The following is a 6,851-nucleotide window of genomic DNA, read 5'->3' as shown; positions in this document are numbered from 1 at the left end:
CAACTGCTTTACCAACAGTATGTTTATCTTTTCCATTGCTGTTTTGTTGGATGACTGAAGGAAGATATGCAGTGCATTTGATCCAAAGCAGATGTGTGCTGACAACTTAAATACAAACTCATGTTTGTGTTTTTTCTTTCTTTCTTCCATCCTTTGTAATATCATATTAAATATTAAGGTAGCAGATTATAATCTATGACTAATGACATAAGAAAAGGAAAAAAACAGTATACAAAGCTGAACTCACAACCTCGGCATTGCTCAACAGATACTGTCTTACAAGTACCGTGCGCTGACCAAGTGCACCACTGGAGCACTTTGCAGCATTTATTGGTTATGCTAGAAGTGGATTTTATTCAATACAATCAGTACAGTCATAAGAATTGAAAAAGAAAATCATTTTTGGTGATGAATGATGAGCAACAAACGAACGTGCATGCCAGATGGCACTTGAATAATCTGTCCACGGTGATAGAAAAGGTTTTTAAAAACAACAACAACAATGTTATCATAATAAATGTCATATTTTAGCTTCTGTGGTCATTTTTTACAAGCTAAACACTGCAAGACTGTTTTACAGTTGAAGCAAGGATAAAATATTAACTCTAGTGATGAGACACTTGCTGTAATGACTTCCACCCCAGATGGGACTTGGACCCACAACCACTGGCTTAAGAGAACAGTGCCTTATCCATTATGCCAGTGGTGCTTTCTGATGTCCTTATTTAAGACTGATAGGCTTTTAATAGTCAATTATTTATTTTTGAAAAAAAGCGAAGCTGTTTACTGTGTTCTTTGCATTACCAAATCCAGCAAGAAATGTGCTGGTACTAACCAGAGCTGTCAGTGTGGATTATCATGCTATATTGCAGAAAATCAATTTGATGCAACTGCTTTACCAACAGTATGTTAATCTTTTCCATTGCTGTTTTGTTGGCTGACTGAAGGAAGATATGCAGTGCATTTGAACCAAAGCAGATGTGTGCTGACAACTTAAATGCACAATCATGTTTGTGTTTTTTCTTTATTTCTTCCATCCTTTGTAATATCATATTAAATATTAAGGTAGCAGATTATAATCAATGACTAATGACATAAGAAAAGAAAAAAAAATGTATACTAAGCTGCTCCAGGTGAGGCTTGAACTCACAACCTCGGCATTGCTCAACAGATACTGTCTTACAAGCGCCGCACGCTGACCAAGTGCACCACTGGAGAACTTTGCAGCATTTGTTGGTTATGCTAGATGTGGATTTTATTCAATACAATCAGTACAGTCATAAGAATTGAAAAAGAAAATCATTTTTGGTGATGAATGATGAGCAACAAAGGAACATGCATGCCAGATGGCACTTAAATAAGCTGTCCACGGTGATAGAAAAGGTTTAAAAAACAACAACAATAATGTTATCATAATAAATGTCATATTTTAGCTTCTGTGGTCATTTTTTACAAGCTAAACACTGCAAGACTGTTTTACAGTTGAAGCAAGGATAAAATATCAACTCTAGTGATGAGACACTTGCTGTAATGACTTCCACCACAGATGGGACTTGGACCCACAACCCCTGGTTTAGGAGAACAGTGACTTATCCATTATGCCAGTGGTGCTTACTGATGTTCTTATTTAAGACTGATAGGTTTTTAATAGTCAATTATTTATTTTTGAGGAAAAAGTGAAGCTGTTTACTGTGTTCTTTTCATTACCAAGTCCAGCAAGAAATGTGCTGGTACTATACAGAGCTGTCAGTATGGATTATCATGCTATATTGCAGAAAATCAATTTGATGCAACTGCTTTACCAATAGTATGTTAATATTTCCCATTGTTGTTTTGTTGGCTGACTGAAGGAAGATATGCAGTGCATTAGAACCAAAGCAGATGTGTGCTGACAACTTAAATACTAACTCATGTTTGTGTTTTTTCTTTCTTTCTTCCATCCTTTGTAATATCATATTAAATATTAAGGTAGCAGATTATAATCAATGACTAATGACATAAGAAAAGAAAAAAACCGTATACTAAGCTGCTCCAGGTGAGGCTTGAACGCACAACCTCGGCATTGCTCAACAGATACTTTCTTACAAATACCGCATGCGGACCAAGTGCACCACTGGAGAACTTTGCAGCATTTATTGGTTATGCTAGATGTGGATTTTATTCAATACAATCAGTACAGTCATAAGAATTGAAAAAGAAAATCATTTTTGGTGATGAATGATGAGCAACAAAGGAACATGCATGCCAGATGGCACTTGAATAAGCTGTACACGGTGATAGAAAAGGTTTTAAAAAAACAACAACAATGTTATCATAATAAATGTCATATTTTAGCTTCTGTGGTCATTTTTTACAAGCTAAACACTGCAAAACTGTTTTACAGTTGAAGCAAGGATAAAATATCAACTCTAGTGATGAGACACTTGCTGTAATGACTTACACCCCAGATAGGACTTGGACCCATAACCCCTAGCTTAGGAGAACAGTGACTTATCCATTATGCCAGTGGTGCTTACTGATGTTCTTATTTAAGACTGATAGGTTTTTAATAGTCAATTATTTATTTTTGAGGAAAAAGTGTAGCTGTTTACTGTGTTCTTTGCATTACCAAGTCCAGCAAGAGATGTGCTGGTACTATCCAGAGCTGTCAGTATGGATTATCATGCTATATTGCAGAAAATCAATTTGATGCAACTGCTTTACCAACAGTATGTTTATCTTTTCCATTGCTGTTTTGTTGGATGACTGAAGGAAGATATGCAGTGCATTTGATCCAAAGCAGATGTGTGCTGACAACTTAAATACAAACTCATGTTTGTGTTTTTTCTTTCTTTCTTCCATCCTTTGTAATATCATATTAAATATTAAGGTAGCAGATTATAATCTATGACTAATGACATAAGAAAAGGAAAAAAACAGTATACAAAGCTGAACTCACAACCTCGGCATTGCTCAACAGATACTGTCTTACAAGTACCGTGCGCTGACCAAGTGCACCACTGGAGCACTTTGCAGCATTTATTGGTTATGCTAGATGTGGATTTTATTCAATACAATCAGTACAGTCATAAGAATTGAAAAAGAAATTCATTTTTGGTGATGAATGATGAGCAACAAACGAACGTGCATGCCAGATGGCACTTGAATAAGCTGTCCACGGTGATAGAAAAGGTTTTAAAAAAACAACAACAACAATGTTATCATAATAAATGTCATATTTTAGCTTCTGTGGTCATTTTTTACAAGCTAAACACTGCAAGACTGTTTTACAGTTGAAGCAAGGATAAAATATTAACTCTAGTGATGAGACACTTGCTGTAATGACTTCCACCCCAGATGGGACTTGGACCCACAACCACTGGCTTAAGAGAACAGTGCCTTATCCATTATGCCAGTGGTGCTTTCTGATGTCCTTATTTAAGACTGATAGGCTTTTAATAGTCAATTATTTATTTTTGAAAAAAAGTGAAGCTGTTTACTGTGTTCTTTGCATTACCAAATCCAGCAAGAAATGTGCTGGTACTAACCAGAGCTGTCAGTGTGGATTATCATGCTATATTGCAGAAAATCAATTTGATGCAACTGCTTTACCAACAGTATGTTAATCTTTTCCATTGCTGTTTTGTTGGCTGACTGAAGGAAGATATGCAGTGCATTTGAACCAAAGCAGATGTGTGCTGACAGCTTAAATGCACAATCATGTTTGTGTTTTTTCTTTCTTTCTTCCATCCTTTGTAATATCATATTAAATATTAAGGTAGCAGATTATAATCAATGACTAATGACATAAGAAAAGTAAAAAAAAAACGTATACTAAGCTGCTCCAGGTGAGGCTTGAACGCACAACCTCGGCATTGCTCAACAGATACTTTCTTACAAATACTGCATGCTGACCAAGTGCACCATTGGAGAACTTTGCAGCATTTATTGGTTATGCTAGATGTGGATTTTATTCAATACAATCAGTACAGTCATAAGAATTGAAAAAGAAAATCATATTTGGTGATGAATGATGAGCAACAAAGGAACATGCATGCCAGATGGCACTTGAATAAACTGTACACGGTGATAGAAAAGGTTTTAAAAAAAACAACAACAATGTTATCATAATAAATGTCATATTTTAGCTTCTGTGGTCATTTTTTACAAGCTAAACACTGCAAAACTGTTTTACAGTTGAAGCAAGGATAAAATATCAACTCTAGTGATGAGACACTTGCTGTAATGACTTACACCCCAGATGGGACTTGGACCCATAACCCCTGGCTTAGGAGAACAGTGACTTATCCATTATGCCAGTGGTGCTTACTGATGTTCTTATTTAAGACTGATAGGTTTTTAATAGTCAATTATTTATTTTTGAGGAAAAAGTGTAGCTGTTTACTGTGTTCTTTGCATTACCAAGTCCAGCAAGAGATGTGCTGATACTATCCAGAGCTGTCAGTATGGATTATCATGCTATATTGCAGAAAATCAATTTGATGCAACTGCTTTACCAACAGTATGTTAATCTTTTCCATTGCTGTTTTGTTGGCTGACTGAAGGAAGATATGCAGTGCATTTGATCCAAAGCAGATGTGTGCTGACAACTTAAATACAAACTCATGTTTGTGTTTTTTCTTTCTTTCTTCCATCCTTTGTAATATCATATTAAATATTAAGGTAGCAGATTATAATCTATGACTAATGACATAAGAAAAGGAAAAAAACAGTATACAAAGCTGCTCAAGGTGAGGCTTGAACTCACAACCTCGGCATTGCTCAACAGATACTGTCTTACAAGTACCGTGTGCTGACCAAGTGCACCACTGGAGCACTTTGCAGCATTTATTGGTTATGCTAGATGTGGATTTTATTCAATATTATCAGTACAGTCATAAGAATTGAAAAAGAAAATCATTTTTGGTGATGAATGATGAGCAACAAAGGAACTTGCATGCCAGATGGCACTTGAATAAGCTGTCCACGGTGATAGAAAAGGTTTTAAAAAAAACAACAACAATGTTATCATAATAAATGTCATATTTTAGCTTCTGTGGTCATTTTTTACAAGCTAAACACTGCAAGACTGTTTTACAGTTGAAGCAAGGATAAAATATCAACTCTAGTGATGAGACACTTGCTGCAATGACTTCCACCCCAGATGGGACTTGGACCCACAACCCCTGGCTTAGGAGAACAGTGACTTATCCATTATGCCAGTGCTGCTTACTGATGTTCTTATTTAAGACTGTTAGGTTTTTTATAGTCAATTATTTATTTTTGAGGAAAAAGTGAAGCTGTTTACTGTATTCTTTTCATTACCAAGTCCAGCAAGAAATGTGCAGGTACTATACAGAGCTGTCAGTATGCATTATCATGCTATATTGCAGAAAATCAATTTGATGCAACTGCTTTACCAACAGTATGTTAATCTTTTCCATTGCTGTTTTGTTGGCTGACTGAAGGAAGATATGCAGTGCATTAGAACCAAAGCAGATGTGTGCTGACAACTTAAATACAAACTCATGTTGTTGTTTTTTTCTTTCTTTCTTTCTTTCTTCCATCCTTTGTAATATCATATTAAATATTAAGGTAGCAGATTATAATCTATGACTAATGACATAAGAAAAGGAAAAAAACAGTATACAAAGATGAACTCAAAACCTCGGCATTGCTCAACAGATACTGTCTTACAAGTACCGCGCGCTGACCAAGTGCACCACTGGAGCACTTTGCAGCATTTATTGGTTATGCTAGATGTGGATTTTATTCAATACAATCAGTACAGTCATAAGAATTGAAAAAGAAATTCATTTTTGGTGATGAATGATGAGCAACAAAGGAACATGCATGCCAGATGGCACTTGAATAAGCTGTCCACGGTGATAAAAAAAGGTTTTAAAAAACAACAACAATGTTATCATAATAAATGTCATATTTTAGCTTCTGTGGTCATTTTTTACAAGCTAAACACTGCAAGACTGTTTTACAGTTGAAGCAAGGATAAAATATCAACTCTAGTGATGAGACACTTGCTGTAATGACTTACACCCCAGATAGGACTTGGACCCATAACCCCTAGCTTAGGAGAACAGTGACTTATCCATTATGCCAGTGGTGCTTACTGATGTTCTTATTTAAGACTGATAGGTTTTTAATAGTCAATTATTTATTTTTGAGGAAAAAGTGTAGCTGTTTACTGTGTTCTTTGCATTACCAAGTCCAGCAAGAGATGTGCTGGTACTATCCAGAGCTGTCAGTATGGATTATCATGCTATATTGCAGAAAATCAATTTGATGCAACTGCTTTACCAACAGTATGTTTATCTTTTCCATTGCTGTTTTGTTGGATGACTGAAGGAAGATATGCAGTGCATTTGATCCAAAGCAGATGTGTGCTGACAACTTAAATACAAACTCATGTTTGTGTTTTTTCTTTCTTTCTTCCATCCTTTGTAATATCATATTAAATATTAAGGTAGCAGATTATAATCTATGACTAATGACATAAGAAAAGGAAAAAAACAGTATACAAAGCTGAACTCACAACCTCGGCATTGCTCAACAGATACTGTCTTACAAGTACCGTGCGCTGACCAAGTGCACCACTGGAGCACTTTGCAGCATTTATTGGTTATGCTAGATGTGGATTTTATTCAATACAATCAGTACAGTCATAAGAATTGAAAAAGAAAATAATTTTTGGTGATGAATGATGAGCAACAAACGAACGTGCATGCCAGATGGCACTTGAATAAGCTGTCCACGGTGATAGAAAAGGTTTAAAAAACAACAACAACAATGTTATCATAATAAATGTCATATTTTAGCTTCTGTGGTCATTTTTTACAAGCTAAACACTGCAAGAC

General features: G+C 35.6%; 1 non-coding gene across 1 annotated transcript; it reads right to left on the bottom strand.

Moving 5' to 3' along the window:
* Nucleotides 1-4,722: 4,722 nt before the first annotated feature.
* TRNAT-UGU (transfer RNA threonine (anticodon UGU)) lies at nucleotides 4,723-4,815 on the bottom strand. The gene is given in 2 exon segments: nucleotides 4,723-4,758; nucleotides 4,778-4,815. It is a non-coding gene; the product is annotated as a tRNA-Thr (tRNA).
* Between the last annotated feature and the right edge of the window lie 2,036 nt (nucleotides 4,816-6,851).

The sequence above is a fragment of the Pseudophryne corroboree genome, chromosome 11 (assembly GCF_028390025.1).
Source record: "Pseudophryne corroboree isolate aPseCor3 chromosome 11, aPseCor3.hap2, whole genome shotgun sequence".
Lineage (NCBI taxonomy): Eukaryota > Metazoa > Chordata > Amphibia > Anura > Myobatrachidae > Pseudophryne > Pseudophryne corroboree.
This window is presented reverse-complemented; position numbering and strand designations above follow the sequence as displayed.